Source organism: Rutidosis leptorrhynchoides, chromosome 9 (genome assembly GCF_046630445.1).
Source record: "Rutidosis leptorrhynchoides isolate AG116_Rl617_1_P2 chromosome 9, CSIRO_AGI_Rlap_v1, whole genome shotgun sequence".
Taxonomy (NCBI): Eukaryota; Viridiplantae; Streptophyta; class Magnoliopsida; order Asterales; family Asteraceae; genus Rutidosis; species Rutidosis leptorrhynchoides.
This window is the reverse complement of record NC_092341.1, coordinates 31,242,683-31,262,988: the sequence shown is the minus strand read 5'-3', so window position 1 is coordinate 31,262,988 and position 20,306 is coordinate 31,242,683.

Genomic DNA, 20,306 nt, shown 5'->3' with positions numbered 1-20,306 from the left:
ATCCATTGAAGCTAGATCCATTTTTCTCTTTTCCAGTAGGTTTATCCAAGGAACTTAAGGTAGTAATGATGTTCATAACATCATTCGATTCATACATATAAAGCTATCTTATTCGAAGGTTTAAACTTGTAATCACTAGAACATAGTTTAGTTAATTCTAAACTTGTTCGCAAACAAAAGTTAATCCTTCAAACTTGACTTTTAAAATCAACTAAACACATGTTATATATCTATATGATATGCTAACTTAATGATTTAAAACCTGGAAACACGAAAAACACCGTAAAACCGGATTTACGCCGTCGTAGTAACACCGCGGGCTGTTTTGGGTTAGTTAATTAAAAACTATGATAAACTTTGATTTAAAAGTTGTTATTCTGAGAAAATGATTTTTATTATGAACATGAAACTATATCCAAAAATTATGGTTAAACTCAAAGTGGAAGTATGTTTTCTAAAATGGTCATCTAGACGTCGTTCTTTCGACTGAAATGACTACCTTTACAAAAATGACTTGTAACTTATTTTTCCGGCTATAAACCTATACTTTTCTGTTTAGATTCATAAAATAGAGTTCAATATGAAACCATAGCAATTTGATTCACTCAAAACGGATTTAAAATGAAGAAGTTATGGGTAAAACAAGATTGGATAATTTTTCTCATTTTAGCTACGTGAAAATTGGTAACAAATCTATTCCAATCATAACTTAATCAACTTGTATTGTATATTATGTAATCTTGAGATACCATAGACACGTATACAATGTTTTGACCTATCATGTCGACACATCTATATATATTTCGGAACAACCATAGACACTCTATATGTGAATGTTGGAGTTAGCTATACAGGGTTGAGGTTGATTCCAAAATATATATAGTTTGAGTTGTGATCAATACTGAGATACGTATACACTGGGTCGTGGATTGATTCAAGATAATATTTATCGATTTATTTCTGTACATCTAACTGTGGACAACTAGTTGTAGGTTACTAACGAGGACAGCTGACTTAATAAACTTAAAACATCAAAATATATTAGAAGTGTTGTAAATATATTTTGAACATACTTTGATATATATGTATATATTGTTATAGGTTCGTGAATCAACCAGTGGCCAAGTCTTACTTCCCGACGAAGTAAAAATATGTGAAAGTGAGTTATAGTCCCACTTTTAAAATTTAATATTTTTGGGATGAGAATACATGCAGGTTTTATAAATGATTTACAAAATAGACACAAGTACATGAAACTACATTCTATGGTTGAATTATCGAAATCGAATATGCCCCTTTTTATTAAGTCTGGTAATCTAAGAATTAGGGAACAGACACCCTAATTGACGCGAATCCTAAAGATAGATCTATTGGGCCTAACAAACCCCATCCAAAGTACCGGATGCTTTAGTACTTCGAAATTTATATCATATCCGAAGGGTGTCCCGGAATGATGGGGATATTCTTATATATGCATCTTGTTAATGTCGGTTACCAGGTGTTCACCATATGAATGATTTTTATCTCTATGTATGGGATGTGTATTGAAATATGAAATCTTGTGGTCTATTATTATGATTTGATATATATAGGTTAAACCTATAATTCACCAACATTTTTGTTGACGTTTTAAGCATGTTTATTCTCAGGTGATTATTAAGAGCTTCCGCTGTCGCATACTTAAATAAGGACGAGATTTGGAGTCCATGCTTGTATGATATTGTGTAAAAACTGCATTCAAGAAACTTATTTTGTTGTAACATATTTGTATTGTAAACCATTATGTAATGGTCGTGTGTAAACAGGATATTTTAGATTATCATTATTTGATAATCTACGTAAAGCTTTTTAAACCTTTATTGATGAAATAAAGGTTATGGTTTGTTTTAAAATGAATGCAGTCTTTGAAAAACGTCTCATATAGAGGTCAAAACCTCGCAACGAAATCAATTAATATGGAACGTTTTTAATCAATAAGAACGGGACATTTCATCAGCTTTCATACCCGGCCACCAAAAATATTTCTTGAAGTCCTTGTACATCTTTCCCACTCTAGGATGTATTTAATATCTCGTTTTATGTGCTTCCCCAAGTACCATTTCTCTCACATCCCCAAACTTTGGTACCCAAATTCTGTCATCCCTATACCGGGTTCCGTCATCCCGAATATTAAGATGTTTCTCTGATCCTTTGGGTATTTCATTCTTTAAATCTCCTTCTTTTACAACTCCCTGTTACACCTCCTTTATTTGAGTAGTAAGGTTAGTATGAATAATTATATTCATAGCTTTTACCCGTATAGGTTCTCCGTCCTTTCTACTCAAAGCGTCAGCTACCACATTCGCCTTCCCCGGGTGGTAACGAATCTCAAAGTCATAATCATTCAACAATTCAATCCACCTACGCTGCCTCATGTTCAGTTGTTTTTGATTAAATATGTGTTGAAGACTTTTGTGGTTGATATATATGATACTTTTGACCCCATATAAGTAGTGTCTCCAAGTCTTTAATGCAAAAACAACCGCGCCCAATTCTAAATCATGCGTCGTATAATTCTGCTCGTGAACCTTCAATTGTCTGGACGCATAGGCAATTACCTTCGTTCGTTGCATTAATACACAACCGAGGCCTTGCTTTGAGGCATCACAATATATCACAAAATCGTCATTCCCTTCAGGTAATGACAATATAGGTGCCGTAGTTAGCTTTTTCTTCAATAACTGAAACGCTTTCTCTTGTTCATCCTTCCATTCAAATTTCTTTCCTTTATGCGTTAATGCAGTCAAGGGTTTTGCCATTTTGGAAAAATCTTGGATGAATCTTCTGTAGTAACCAGCCAATCCTAAAAATTGGCGTATATGCTTCGGAGTTTTCGGGGTTTCCCATTTTTCAACGGTTTCAATCTTTGCCGAATCTACCTGTATACCTTCTCTGTTTACTAGGTGACCGAGGAATTGAACTTCTTCCAACCAAAATGCACACTTTGAAAACTTAGCGTACAGTTTTTCTTTCCTCAACAACTCTAGCACTTTTCTCAACTGTTCTTTGTGATCTTGATCATTCTTTGAGTAAATAAGTATGTCATCAATGAAAACAATGACAAACTTGCCAAGGTATGGTCCACACACTCGGTTCATGAGGTCCATGAATACAGCTGGTGCGTTAGTTAAACCAAACGGCATAACCATAAACTCATAATGACCGTAACGCGTCCTAAAAGCAGTCTTCGGAATATCATCCTCCTTCACCCATATTTGATGATATCCGGAACGTAAATCGATCTTTGAATAAACCGACGAGCCTTGTAGTTGATCAAATAAGTCATTGATTCTCGGTAGTGAGTAGTGGTTCTTGATGGTAAGTTTGTTCAACTCTCGGTGGTCGATACACAAACTGAATGTACCATCTTTCTTCTTGACAAACAAAACAGGAGCTCCCCATGGTGATGTGCTTAGTCGAATGAAACCACGCTCTAATAGTTCTTGTAATTGGCTTTGGAGTTCCTTCATTTCACTGGGTGCTAGTCTTTATAGAGCAAGAGCTATTGGTGCAGCTCCTGGTACGAGATCTATTTGAAATTCAACAGATCAGTGTGGAGGTAGTCCCGGTAATTCTTTCGAAAATACATCGAGAAATTTTTTTGCCACAGGAACATCATTGATGTTCTTTTCTTCGGGTTTGACTTCTTCGATATGTGCTAGAACGGCATAGCAACCTTTTCTTATTAGTTTTTGAGCCTTCAAATTACTAATAAAATTTAGCTTCGCGTTGCTCTTTTCTCCGTACACCATTAAGGGTTTTCCTTTTTCTCGTGCAATACGAATCACATTTTTGTAACATACGATTTCCGCTCTCCTTTTTTAACCAGTCCATGCCGATTATCACATCAAAACTTCTTAACTCTACTGGTATCAAATCAATCTTAAACGTTTTGCTAACCAGTTTAATTTCTCGATTCTGACATATCTTATCTGCTGTAATTAATTTACCGTTTGCTAATTCGAGTAAAAATTTATTATCCATAGGCGTCAATGGACAACTTAATTTAGCACAGAAATCCTTACTCATATAGCTTCTATCAGCACCCGAATCAAATAAAACATAAGCAGATGTATTGTCAACAAGAAACGTACCCGTAACAAGCTCCGGGTCTTCTTGTGCTTCAACCGCATTAATGTTGAAGACTCTTCCTCGGCCTTGCCCATTGTTATCCCCCTGATTTGGAAACATATTTTTGTAATGGCCCTTCTTCCCACATCCGAAACAGGTAATGTCGGCATAACTTGTTCCGGCATTATTTGTTCCCTTAGCCATTGATCCATAGATTTTGCACTTTGGCACGCCATGGCCCTTTATATTACACTTAGTACACACTGCCGTACAGAGCCCAGTCGGATGGTATCCTTCACACCTCTGACATGGTTTCTGCCTCTTGTTATTATTGTTGGGATTGTTGTTGTTGCGGTTGTTATTGTTGTTGAAACGGTTGTTGTAGTTGTTATTGTTGTTGAGATGGTTGTTGTAGTTGTTGTTGGGATGGTTGTTGTTTCGATTGTTGTTGCGAAATTTGGTGCGATTGAAGTTGTGATTGATGTGTTGATTGTTAAACTTGTGACCCTTGTCACTGGTTTCTTCCCACTTTCTCTTGATTTGTTTCGTGTTGGTTTCTTCGACTGCCTGCTCTTTAATTCTTCCCTCAATCTGATTTATGAGTTTATGAGCCATTCGACTTGCCTTTTGTATAGAAGCGGGCTCTATGAACTCACATCTTCCTGAATCCTTTCTGGTAACCTTTTACAAACGCGTCTATCTTCTCTTCTTCATCTTCAAACGCTCCCAGACACAATAGGCACAACTCTGTAAATCGTTGTTCATACGTGGTAATGTCGAACCCTTGTGTTCGTAACTCTCTAAACTCTACCTTGAGCTTATTGACCTCGTTTCTAGGATGGTACTTGAAATGACCCGTTCATATACATTATAAACGATTCACAATAGTTGATTACATCGCTAGGTATTTGACCTCTATATGATACATTTTACAAACATTGCATTCGTTTTTAAAAGACAAACTTTCTTTACAACGAAAGTTGACGGCATGCACACCATTTCATAATACATCCAACTATAATTGACTTAATAATAATCTTGATGAACTCAATGACTCGAATGCAACGTCTTTCAAAATATGCCATGAATGACTCCAAGTAATATCCTTAAAATGAGCTAATGCACAACGGAAGATTTCTTTAATACCTGAGAATAAACATGCTTTAAAGTGTCAACCAAAAGGTTGGTGAGTTCATAGGTTTATCATAACAATCATTTCAATATATTAATAGACCACAAGATTTCCGTTTATAAATATATGTACACTCGCAAGTGTATAAAGTATTCTATAAGTTGTAGGCACCCGCTAACAAGCCTTAACGTTCATGTTTTACCCTCTGAAGTACACCAGATCAGGTGTGTTTAAAATAACCTCGAAGTACTAAAGCATCCCGTAGTGAGGATGGGGTTTGTCAGGCCCAATAGATCTATCTTTAGGATTCGCGCCTACCGTACATAGACAAGTAGTTTAATGTTACCAAGCTAAGGGTATATTTCTGGTTTAAACCCACGTAGAATTAGTTTTAGTACTTGTGCCTATTTCGTAAAACATTTATAAAAACAGCGCATGTATTCTCAGTCCCAAAAATATATATAAAAGGGAGCAAATGAAACTCACAATACTGTATTTTGTAGTAAAAATACATATAACGTCATTTAACAAGTGCAAGGTTGGCCTCGGATTCACGAACGTATCAATATTGAGATTCAATATTGCAGGAAAGTACGTAGACGCAACGGAGATGATAAACACTAGATTAACCTCACGAGCATACCCATGAACCATACCCATCACCTCCATAGCTATAACCCATAATTTCCTTAGCTTCGACTCATTCAAAAAAACTATTTTGAAATCACTCGGACAGCACTCCGTCGTAATATTTTATGTATACTAATAATATCTTGAAATAATACAGAGCAAATATATATATATATATATATATAAATTGATTGAGAGAGTTTAGATAAATATATTTTCAAGTTTCTATGAAATAATGAAACCTATTGAATTCTATTTATAATATATTTTTGAATTATTAAAGTGAATTATTAAAGTATGAATTATTAAAGTGAATTATTAAAGTTTGAATTATTAAAGTGAATTATTAAAGTATGAATTATTAAAGTGAATTATTAAAGTATGAATTATTAAAGTGAATTATTAAAGTATGAATTATTAAAGTATGAATTATTAAAGTGAATTATTAAAGTTAAAGTAAAGTAAAAGTAAAGTCAATGTAAACTTAAAGTATAGTAAAAGTATAAAAACTATGTATGTATAATACGCGTATAAATATATATAATATTAATTTAAATCATTATATATATTTAATGAAATAAAATATAAATATCATTATATTTATTATACTGGTTAAGTAATGAGTTGTCAAAAGTGATTCTAGATATTTATAAAAGTTATATACGTTTTAATAATAAAGTTCTTTTTAAACTGAAAACGTCTTTGTACGTTTGAAAATAGATTAATAGAATATTATGGAAACCAATTCTCCACTAACTTTTGTCTAACTTTCGTAAATGACACTTTTTGTTTTTATTTATAAATAGCTTTACAAATTATTCTGAATATCGTTAAGAGGAATAGATTTTCTCAAATCATAGTGGACCTCTCAACAGAGACTTATAATCATAATTCAATGTTTCTGATAATTCAATCATTTAATATATATTTTTTTAATTTTGTCGAAAATCATATTGAAACAAATACGTTCGTGTAAAGTATTATACGTTTAATACTTTATTAATATTCTCAAGTTATAATATATATATACATATACATATCTATTTATATATAACGGTTCGTGAATCGTCGAAATTTGGTCGAGGTTATAATGAATGTATGAACACAGTTTAAAATTCTTGAGATTTAACTTAAAAAACTTTGCTTATCGTGTCGGAATAATATAAAGATTAAAGTTTAAATTTGGTCGGAAATTTCCGGGTCGTCACAGTACCTACCCGTTAAAGAAATTTCGTCCCCGAAATTTGATAGAGGTCGTCATGACTAACAATGAGAATGTTATTATAACGATTATAGAGTTTTATCATGTTCAAGAAGAATGGATAAAATAATTCGATACTCGAAGCGTGTGAGTGAAGTTATCGTAAATGAATGAAATAAGATAATAGTGATTCGTCGTATCTTTTGACGTCATCACGATTGATCTCCGAAAAGAAAATCTTTGTAATCTATATTGGATTTGATTATTCGGCGATTAAGGAAATTATGATCCTCTTCGAATTAATGCGATAATCCATTTTGATTTCTCTGTCGGATATTTCACTATAAATCCACCTCATTTGTTTTCTTACAACTCACACCTTCTCAACTCATATTTTAAAGTATTTGTCAATATGCTTCATCCAGTGCTGATTCTTGATATACTCCTCACTTTCATATCTGTCGCTCTTCTTTTTCATCTGCCTCCGGAAGAATCTATTTACTTCTACTATACTCTTGGTTTTATAGTGTTTTTAGTTCTCCCGTGTCTTTATATTGCTATATGCATTGATATATACGGTTTGTGATTTCAGGGTTGTTGTTGGGTTTTATATCTTCCCTTATATTTCAAAGTCCTTGCTTCTTCTATAATCATTGTCATCCACAGTTAATGCTCTCTTCTATTTGCTATGATTTATTCTCCCATTTCTAGTTCGGAGCTTTGTCCTTTCGTTTCTTCTTCTTGCGATTAAGCACCGCTTGTAATGGTCCAGAATTCGCAGATATAAATTTCGGAATGAACATTGTTAATGTTCTAGGAAGGAAATTGTAATGGCATGATCTTGACTTGTCAAATTACCAGAATACCTCAGAAAAGGCCGAATCATCAAGAAATATTTTCTTGATATTTAGAGATCAAAGAGAATACAAGAGTCGTGTAACATAGCACATGATGACGTTATGATCTGTGAATCATCATGTTCCATTTAGAAACTCAGCATGAATTACTGTAATATAATCACGTTGATCAAGTGTCATTATATTATACTAACTCATGCTTCAGCTCCCAACACTTCTTCAAGAATATTCCTATTTTAAACACGAATGTTTCAGAATTTAGAAACTAAAATAGTTTCTTTTATGATATAATACAGATAACGCGAAGAGGTAAATGATTTCAGATATGAATAATTATAAAAATATCTTCAGAAGTATGGATGATATTTATAATGAAAGATACGATGATATCTTAGAATGTCTAATATCAGAGGATGATGAAGGATATTGTCCGCAGGGGTTTAGAGTCAGGAGCAAGGTATTCGTTAATGACTTCAGCAAGTACTGAATCATTTGGATTCTTTGAAGGCAGGTTCAGCCTTTGTGATTTGTCCACAGCCTCCTTCATACTTTGCTCAATCCGTTTTCCAGTTCCAAAGCTTCTCTTTTTCTGAGCTTTGCCAATATACTATCCTTTATCATCCAACTTTTTACTGTTAAGGTCGTTTACAGTTTTTGCTGCTTCATCAGCATTTTTCAAAATTTCAAGAACTGGTTCGCAGTTTAGGGTGTTTTTCAGAAATTTCTCATTCAAAGAATGTAAGTCTTGGAGGTAGACGTTGTGTGTATATGTAATTGTTGATGTAGACATGCTGCGAGGTTTCAAAATACTGATTGCTGATTCTCAATAATTGGTATGACAATTCTTGTTATAAGGTACGAATGAGTATATGACGAATGAGTATATGATAGGGTTTCGATAATTATAATGATTTTTTTTGGAAAGTCAAAGATCAGTGAAGTTGTTGGTAAGTTTATTGCTAATGTGGTGAATATAAACGATTCCCCAGTAACGTTGGCGAAAGGGCAACGTATCTATCGAGGTTATAATAAGACTGTTTTGATTGAGAAGTCGAAGTTGACTTGCTGGAGCTGTGACAAAACTGTCTATTTTGAAACGGAATTGAAAAGTTATTTTAGCTAGTAAATGCCAAAGGGTCTAACACGGATACGTGTCGAACTATGACTTGGGTTTTGAGAGTTTTTCAGGTGTATAACTGTGGGTAACATGTGGTTGGATCATTATCTCGATTTTTCCTTAGTTGAAGTGTCTTCAGGAATTTCGAAGGGTTTGAGCACATATTGTAATCGTTAATACATATGATGTTCTAACACAGTTTTGAAGTCAAAGTATAGCTTTGAAAGATATAGGAATCTAAGAGTGATGATACTGGTTATATTTCGAATTGAATTATGTGATTTCAAAATTAGAATATGTAATTGAATTTGAATGAGTATGATTGTTTTGATTTATATGAAAGAATGGATATTGTTGTGAAAGTAGGGAGTATAGTTGATGATTCCTGAATCAGTTTCAAAAAATGTAATATATTAATTGTGAATTTATATATCTCTCGGGTATTACCTACCCGTTAAAAAAATTTTCACAATTAATATTTTGTACAAAAGAAGTTTATTACAGTCTTTATGAAAATATATGTGTATATTTTCTTTAGATGTAATAAGGATTTAATGAGTTAATATTAAATTAAACTCATTTGTTTTATGGTTGGAACTAGAATTGAATAATCCCTAAAACTTTATAAATTACATAAGTATTTCTTCACTAATATTGAAATTATGAATCATTACTTTGTTATTTGTTGGTTTTTCGTGAAATTCTTGTGAACTTCGCAAGGTACGAATGATGTTATTTGAAAAGTTTCGAGTACATCGATGATGAAAGTGTAAAATCAAACATATATTCGAATAATACACTTGATTTATTATGAATTGGATTTTTATTGAATTGAGACAGAGATTGTAATTAACGATGGTTAAGTTGCGAACGAAGGACGTACATCATTGCATATTTGTAATATGAATTAACTGAGTAGTTAAGATTCACACATAATAGCTTAGTACGGGAAGATTTATTATGGTTTAAAATTTTATACATATAAAATATACATATAAATCTTTCGATTGGAAATGAGTTAATACTTCATAATTCGTTGATACAATATATTTGTTGTTGATTCGTAATGATGTCCACAATGATTCTTGAACTGACAGAGTTTGTGATGTTACATGTGCTGTTGATTCTGACGATACTGACGGCACTGACTGTGTTGATGATGCTACGGTCCTGTTGATGCTGTTGGTTAAACAATTCTAGCTTGTAAATTGTACACCATTTTCGATCAAAGTTTCTACTCTACCATCTCCGTTCACTCATCCGATTTACGGTCAGAATTAAATAATCTCTAAGATTTTGGAGATTACATAACTGCCGCAGAGATATCTCTTCAATGAAGTTTATGAATTAATACTTCATCGTTTGTTGTTGTTGATATTCCTGGATATTTACAGGGCGAATGACGTTGATGTTTGAGATACAGATTGTAATGTTGCGGTGTGGGATGTGGATGTTGTTGTTGGTGGTGGTGATGGTACTGTTGGTATTGCTGATGGTGGTACTGTTTATGCTGCTGGTGCTGCTGCTGGTGTTTGTAACCTTTACACCATATTCTCCAAAGCCACTACCCGAGCGCGAAGCTCGTTGACTTCTTCTATTACACTGGGGTGATTGTCGGTTCGGACGAGCGGATAGATAAAATCTAGAATTTGGTGTAGTATGTAATCGTGATGAGATACTCTAGAAATAAGAGAGAAAATGGTGTTTCGGATAGGTTCGCCGGTAAGTGCTTCAGGTTCTTCGCCAAGAGGGCAATGTGGTGGATGGAAGGGACCACCTTCTTCTTGTGTCCAATGATTAAGGAGGCTACGAACCCATCCCCAATTCATCCAGAATAGATGATGACTAATTGGTTGATCCATTCCGGTCACACTGCTTTCGAAACTTGAGTTGGATTCCATTTTGGAATCCGAGGGACTTAAACTAATGAAGAATTCCATTTCGTACGATTGAATAAAGAATTTTTCGATATGAAATGATTTTCCGGCTATCGGGTGGTATTCTAATTATATAGAGCAAAAGGTTTCGTAGATTACGGAGGAATTTACGGAATATGTCAGGCAAAGTTTACAGTAACAGATACGCTAAGATATGAATTAGCAGATACGCTAAGATATGAATTTTGTCTATACACTATTCATGCAATCAATGCAATAAGATGTGTCTAGACTAAGAATGATAAGCAGGTAATTTTCGACAAAAATGATGAGCAAAACGTTTGACATGCAGACACGGTCGAAGTCCAGACTCACTAATGCATCCTAACGACTATCAGTTAGACACACTAATGCAGACCTGGTTCGCTAAGACCACCGCTCTGATACCAACTGAAATGACCCGTTCATATACATTATAAACGATTCACAATAGTTGATTACATCGCTAGGTATTTGACCTCTATATGATACATTTTACAAACATTGCATTCGTTTTTAAAAGACAAACTTTCTTTACAACGAAAGTTGACGGCATACACACCATTTCATAATACATCCAACTATAATTGACTTAATAATAATCTTGATGAACTCAATGACTCGAATGCAACGTCTTTCAAAATATGCCATGAATGACTCCAAGTAATATCCTTAAAATGAGCTAATGCACAACGGAAGATTTCTTTAATACCTGAGAATAAACATGCTTTAAAGTGTCAACCAAAAGGTTGGTGAGTTCATAGGTTTATCATAACAATCATTTCAATATATTAATAGACCACAAGATTTCCGTTTATAAATATATGTACACTCGCAAGTGTATAAAGTATTCTATAAGTTGTAGGCACCCGGTAACAAGCCTTAACGTTCATGTTTTACCCTCTGAAGTACACCAGATCAGGTGTGTTTAAAATAACCTCGAAGTACTAAAGCATCCCGTAGTGAGGATGGGGTTTGTCAGGCCCAATAGATCTATCTTTAGGATTCGCGCCTACCGTACATAGACAAGTAGTTTAATGTTACCAAGCTAAGGGTATATTTCTGGTTTAAACCCACGTAGAATTAGTTTTAGTACTTGTGCCTATTTCGTAAAACATTTATAAAAACAGCGCATGTATTCTCAGTCCCAAAAATATATATAAAAGGGAGCAAATGAAACTCACAATACTGTATTTTGTAGTAAAAATACATATAACGTCATTTAACAAGTGCAAGGTTGGCCTCGGATTCACGAACGTATCAATATTGAGATTCAATATTGCAGGAAAGTACGTAGACGCAACGGAGATGATAAACACTAGATTGACCTCACGAGCATACCCATGAACCATACCCATCACCTCCATAGCTATAACCCATAATTTCCTTAGCTTCGACTCATTCAAAAAAAACTATTTTGAAATCACTCGGACAGCACTCCGTCGTAATATTTTATGTATACTAATAATATCTTGAAATAATACAGAGCAAATATATATATATATATATATATATAAATTGATTGAGAGAGTTTAGATAAATATATTTTCAAGTTTCTATGAAATAATGAAACCTATTGAATTCTATTTATAATATATTTTTGAATTATTAAAGTGAATTATTAAAGTATGAATTATTAAAGTGAATTATTAAAGTTTGAATTATTAAAGTGAATTATTAAAGTATGAATTATTAAAGTGAATTATTAAAGTATGAATTATTAAAGTGAATTATTAAAGTATGAATTATTAAAGTATGAATTATTAAAGTGAATTATTAAAGTTAAAGTAAAGTAAAAGTAAAGTCAATGTAAACTTAAAGTATAGTAAAAGTATAAAAACTATGTATGTATAATACGCGTATAAATATATATAATATTAATTTAAATCATTATATATATTTAATGAAATAAAATATAAATATCATTATATTTATTATACTGGTTAAGTAATGAGTTGTCAAAAGTGATTCTAGATATTTATAAAAGTTATATACGTTTTAATAATAAAGTTCTTTTTAAACTGAAAACGTCTTTGTACGTTTGAAAATAGATTAATAGAATATTATGGAAACCAATTCTCCACTAACTTTTGTCTAACTTTCGTAAATGACACTTTTTGTTTTTATTTATAAATAGCTTTACAAATTATTCTGAATATCGTTAAGAGGAATAGATTTTCTCAAATCATAGTGGACCTCTCAACAGAGACTTATAATCATAATTCAATGTTTCTGATAATTCAATCATTTAATATATATTTTTTTAATTTTGTCGAAAATCATATTGAAACAAATACGTTCGTGTAAAGTATTATACGTTTAATACTTTATTAATATTCTCAAGTTATAATATATATATATACATATACATATCTATTTATATATAACGGTTCGTGAATCGTCAAAATTTGGTCGAGGTTATAATGAATGTATGAACACAGTTTAAAATTCTTGAGATTTAACTTAAAAAAACTTTGCTTATCGTGTCGGAATAATATAAAGATTAAAGTTTAAATTTGGTCGGAAATTTCCGGGTCGTCACAGTACTGCTCGTTCATCAAGTGTTTGAATGCTGACCACGGTAGTGCATAAGCAGCATTTTGTCCTACTTGTTCAAGATAAGTGTTTCACCATGTTAACGCAGTACCTGTGAAGGTATGCGTAGCGTACTTGAATTTGTCCTATTCAGTACACTTACTTATGGCAAACACTGATTCGACCTTCTCGGTCCACCGTTTCAATCCGATCGGTCCTTCGGTTCCATCAAATTCCAAAGGTTTGCAGGCAGTGAATACTTTGTAGGAGCATCCTACACGATTTCTTGCACCGTTAGTTGCATTTCTAGATTCAGAGTTATTGTTAGTATGTAACACAGACTGTACTGCAGCTTTGTTTGCAGCAAGAAAGGTACGAAATTCCTCTTCGCTCATATTCAAGGTGTGTCGTGTAGTCGGTACCATTTCCTTCAAAATAATCAAATGAATCAAGTTAATCATACAGAATATTAAGAGTAGTCAATAGTATTTCGTAGCATAATATGAACTCATTTATAAAAGCTTTTTCTTCATATCAGCGTTTTATAAGTTTTTTAATTCGGGTACTACCTACCCGTTAAGTTCATACTTAGTAGCTAATATACCATCCAACTACTACAATTCTATATGAAAAAATGATCTTAATATTTCACGTTCAAACTTTTTATACAATATTTTAAAAACTTACAATACTGCTATTTTACATATAACATGAAATATAGCACATAATAACTTTGATACAAGGCAATTGCGAAGACAATTCTAGTTTAACCCAAGTCGTTCCGTGAAGGCAATAAAGATACGTAATTCATAGGTCCAGAAGCAAGTCATACATTCGGGTTTTACTAATACTATTTCCCATCCTTGGTCTTGCGGAAAATAACCGTTATGACCGTTGGCTAGGCAGCATGTTGTAACGTTATCAAAAGTACGAGGGTTACGTAATGCCCAACAGTCCCGTAATAACCTAAAAACCTTATTTCTCACTTCAACTACTGAATTCGTCACTTGTGGGAATGTTTTATTTAGAAGTTGTAACTCGATGTTCTTTTTCTCACTTTGGTGAGAAGCGAACATCACTAACCCGTAAGCATAACATGCTTCTTTATGTTAAATGTTAGCAGCTCTTTCTAACTCACAAAGTCCTATGTAGGGATATGTTGAATCGAAATAAGTTCATAACCCGTAGCGTAAAATTGCATCTGGGTTTCCCGCATTTAACGCTTTAAAGAAAACACGGCGTAACTTACGGTCTCCCCAATGTGATATACCCCATCTTTCAAAGGAAAGCCTTTTATAAACTAAGGCATGCTTGGAACTTTCATCAAATGTTTTACAAACTAATTTCGCCGTAAATAATTGTGCCGAAGAATTCTGACCAACTTTAGACATAATTTCGTCAATCATGTCCTCGGGTAGGTCTTCTAAAATTTTTGGTTGTCTATCCTTAACATCCATTTTTGTTTTTATACTGTAAAAATAGACGAGGGTTAGATTCGTAAAAGATAATGATCAAATACTACAAGCAATTTTCACATACAGTAAGAAAAGGACAAGCACATCTATTTTACATATTTTACACCTCATGATTACAACTCTTTATTCTGACTCACTAGATTCTTCTTCTTCGGACTTGTTTCGTTTTGCTAATTTACTAGGGATATATGATGTTCCCCTAATACGAGCCGTCATTTTCCACAATGGTTTAGAAAAACCTGGTGGTTTAGAGGTTCCCGGGTTATTGTTACGATATAGAAAATACGGATGTTGCCGATACATATAGAGTTCATCGGGGTTGGAATCAGGTTTCTCTATTTTTATGCCCTTTTCCTATTATTTTCTTTTTCTTTTTCAAATTGGGTCGGGGTAATTTATATAACATCATCGGAATCCTCATCGGGATCCGATTCCTCGGAAAATTGGTAATTTTCTCAATATGTTTCCTCCTCCGCGGAGACACCACAAACCATTTTTAAATTGGGTCCAATTGTTGATATTATACCTTTTATTTATCTGTTTTTCTATGTTTCCAACTATTTCCTCCTCCAGAACCTCTTCTTCCGGTTCCTCTTCTTCTTCTTCTTCTTCCGGTTCCTCTTCTTCCCGTTCTTCTTCTTCCGGTTCTTCTTCGGAAACTTGTGAATCTTCCCAATATATGTTCGACTCTCATTATTATTAGGTGAGTCGATGGAATTTGTACTAGAGGTTGACATCTACCACACAATATCAAACACATTAAGAGATTAATATATCAGATAATATTTAAATGTTAACAATATATAGTTTCCATTAAAAATGTTAAGCAATCGTTTTTCAAGTAAACACGGTCGAAGTCCAGACTCACTAATGCATCCTAACGAACTTGGTTAGACACACACTAATGCAATTTCTGGTTCTCTAAGACCAACGCTCGGATACCAACTGAAATATCCCGTTCATATTGATTATAAACGTTCCATATTAATTGATTTCGTCGCGAGGTTTTGACCTCTATATGAGGCGTTTTTCAAAGACTGCATTCATTTTTAAAAACAACCATAACCTTTATTTTATCGATAGAGGTTTTAAAAGCATTACGTAGATTATCAAATAATGATAATCTAAAATATACTATTTACACACGACCATTACATAATGATTTACAATAGAAATATATTACATCAAAATAAGTTTCTTGAATGCAGTTTTTACACAATATCATACAAGCATGAACTCCAAATCTTGTCCTTATTTTAGTATGCAACAGCGGAAGCTCTTAATAATTACCTGAAAATAAACATGCTTAAAACATCAACAAAAATGTTGTTGAGTTATAGGTTTAACTTATATATTATCAAATCATAATAATAGACCACAAGATTTCATTTTTATAACACATCTCATATCAGTCATCTCGCAAACTGCATAGAGATAAAAAGATCATTCGTATGTTGAACACCTGGCAACCGACGTTAACTTAATGTATAGAATATCCCCAAAACAGAACCTCTCGTCTGTTTAATAATCTCGAAGTACTAAACCATCCATAACCTGAATGGGGGTTGTTAAGCCCAATAGATCTATCTTTAGGATTCGCGTCAATTAGGGACCATTTCCCTAATTCTTAGGTTACCAGACTTGAAGGGCGATATTCGGTTTAATAATCCAACCATAGAATGTAGTTTCGCATACTTGTGTCTATTTTGTAAATCATTTATAAAACTACATGTATTCTCATCCCAAAAATATTAGATTTTCACCGATTTTTCCTTCGTCAGAAATAAGACTTGGCCCCTGGTCGATTCATGAACCTATAACAAATGTGTACATATATATCAAAGTATGATTGAAATATATTCACAATATTTTTTATTACATTTTAACGATTTAAGTTTATTAAGTCAGCTGTCCTCGTTAGTAACCTACAACTAGTTGTCCACAATTAGATGTACAGAAATAAATTGAATTATATTATCTTGAATCAATCCATGACCCAGTGTATACATGCCTCAGGCTAGATCACAACTCAAAGTATATATATTTTTGGAATCAACCTCAACCTTGTATAGCTAACTCCAACATTACTGCATATAGAGTGTCTATGGTTGTTCCAAATAATATATACACATGGGTCGATATGATATGTCAAAACATTGCATACGTGTCAATGGTATCCCAAGATTATATGTTATAATACATGTATAATAGAATTTAAGTTAGCTAGGACATGATTAATATAGATTTGTTACCAATTTTCACGTCGCTACAACAAGCAAAATTATCCGATCTTGTTTTACCCATAATTTCTTCGTTTTAAATCCTTTTTGAGTGATTCAGGTTGCTATGGTTTCATATTGATCTTGATTTTATGAATCTAAACAGAGAAATTATAAGTTTATAGTCGGAAATATAGGTTACAGTCGTCTTTTAAAGAGATAGTCATTTCCGTCGAAAGAACGACATCTTGATGACCATTTTGAAAACCATACTTCTACTTTGAGTTTAACCATGATTTTTGGATATATTATCATGTTCATATTAAATATAATTTTTCAGAAAATAAACTTCCAATTCAAAGATTAAGAAAGTTTTTATTTTTCTAACCCAAAACAGCTCCCGGTTTCACTACGACGGCGTATATCCGTTTTTAAGGTGTTCTTCGTGTTTCCAGGTTTTAAATCATTAAGTTAGCATATAATATAGATATATAACATGTGTTTAGTTGATTTTAAAAGTCAAGTTAGAAGGATTAACTTTTATTTGCGAACAAATTTAGAATTAACTAAACTATGTTCTAGTGATTACAAGTTTAAACCTTCGAATAAGATAGCTTTATACGTATGAATCGAATGATATTATGAACATCATTACTACCTCAAGTTTTGTGTATAAACCTAATGGAAAAGAGAAAAATAGATCTAGCTTCAAAGGATCCTTGGATGGCTTGAAAGTTCTTGAAGCAGAATCATGACACGAAAACAAGTTCAAGTAAGATTTTCACTTGAAATAAGATTGTTATACTTATAGAAATTGAATCAAATTTGAATATGAGTATTACCTTGTATTAGAAAGATATATTACTGTAAATAAGAAAGATTTCTTGAGGTTGGATGATAACTTTACAAGATTGGAAGTAAGCTAGCAAACTTGGAAGTATTTTTGATTTTATGAAACTAGAACTTATAAAATTTATGAAGAACACTTAGAACTTGAAGATAGAACTTGAGAGAGATCAATTAAATGAATAAAATTGAAGAATTAAAGTGTTTTTAGGTGTTCTTGGTTGTTGGTGTATGGATTAGATATAAAGGATGTGTAATTTTGTTTACTTGTAAATAAGTCATGAATGATTACTAATATTTTTGTAATTTTATGAGATATTTCATGATAGTTGCCAAATGATGGTTCCCACATGTGTTAGGTGACTCACATGGGCTACTAAGATCTGATCATTGGAGTGTATATACCAATAGTAAATACATCTAGAAGCTGTGTATTGTACGAGTACGAATACGGGTGCATACGAGTAGAATTGTTGATGAAACTGAACGAAGATGTAATTGTATGCATTTTTGTTAAGTAGAAGTACTTTGATATGTGTCTTGAAGTCTTTCAAAAGTGTATGAATACATATTAAAACACTACATGTATATACATTTTAACGAAGTCGTTAAGTCATCGTTAGTCGTTACATGTAAGTGTTGTTTTGAAACCTTTAAGTTAACGATATTGTTAAATGTAACTAATCCATTGTTATTATACTTAAATTAGATGTTAAATTATTATGTTAACATAACAACATGGTGTAAAAATATATCTTAACATCATTTATATATGTTAAAATACTATTACAACGATAATCGTTACATATATATATATTGTTTCGAAATTCTTAAGTTAGTAGTCTTGTTTTATATAGGTAGTTTGTTGTTAGCATGCTTAATGATATATTTAACTATCATTTTATAATGTTAACATAGTATATCAATACCTTAATATGATTCATATGTATTTAGTAAGACGTTGTCATAACGATAATCGTTATATATATCGTTTTCGAGTTTCTTAAATCAATAAACTCATTTGTTTGTATATAACTCATTGTTAACATAGTTATGGAGATACTTACTTATCATAATCTCATGTTAACCATATATATCCATTTATATATCATCGTATAGTTTTTACGAGTTTTTAACGTTCGTGAATTGCCGGTCAACTTGGGTGGTCAATTGTCTACATGAAAATCATATCAAATAATCAAGTCTTAACAAGTTTGATTGCTTAACATGTTGGAAACACTTAATCATGTAAATATCAATTTCATTTAATATATATAAACATGGAAAATTTCGGGTCACTACAGTATGCGTAGCGTACTTTACTTTGTCTTCTTCAGTACACTTACTTATGGCAAACACCGATTCAACCTTTTCGGTCCACCATTTTAATCCGATTGGACCCTCAGTTCCATCAAATTTCAGAGGTTTACAGGCAATGAATTTTTTGTAGGAGCATCCTACACGATTTCTTGTGGCGTTATTTGCATTGCTAGATTCAGAGTTATTGTTGTTGTTTTACATTGCAGCCTGTACTGCGGCTATATTGGCAGCAAGAAAAACACGAAAGTCTTCCTCGCTCATGTTCAAATTTTGACGAGTTGTCGGTGCCATTTCCTTCAAAAATAGCCCAAAAGAATTGAGTTAATCATATAGAATATTAAGAGTAGTCAATAGTATTTCTTAGCATAATATGAACTTATTTATAAAAGCTTTTTCTTCATATTAGCGTTTTATAATTTTCCATTCGGGTAGTACCTACCCGTTAAGTTCATACTTAGTAGCTAATATACAATTCAACTACTATAATTCTATATGAAAAACTGATTAAAAAAAATATAACATGTTCAAACTTTTATACAATATTTTACAAACTTACAATACCGCTATTATACATATTGAAATGTCCCGTTCTTATTGATTAAAAACGTTCCATATTAATTGATTTCGTTGCGAGGTTTTGACCTCTATATGAGACATTTTTCAAAGACTGCATTCATTTTTAAAACAAACCATAACCTTTATTTCATAAATAAAGGTTTAAAAAGCTTTACGTAGATTATCAAATAATGATAATCTAAAATATCCTGTTTACACACGACCATTACATAATGGTTTATAATACAAATATGTTACATCGAAATCAGTTTCTTGAATGCAGTTTTTACACAATATCATACAAACATGGACTCCAAATCTTGTCCTTATTTTAGTATGCAACAGCGGAAGCTCTTAATATTCACCTGAGAATAAACATGCTTTAAACGTCAA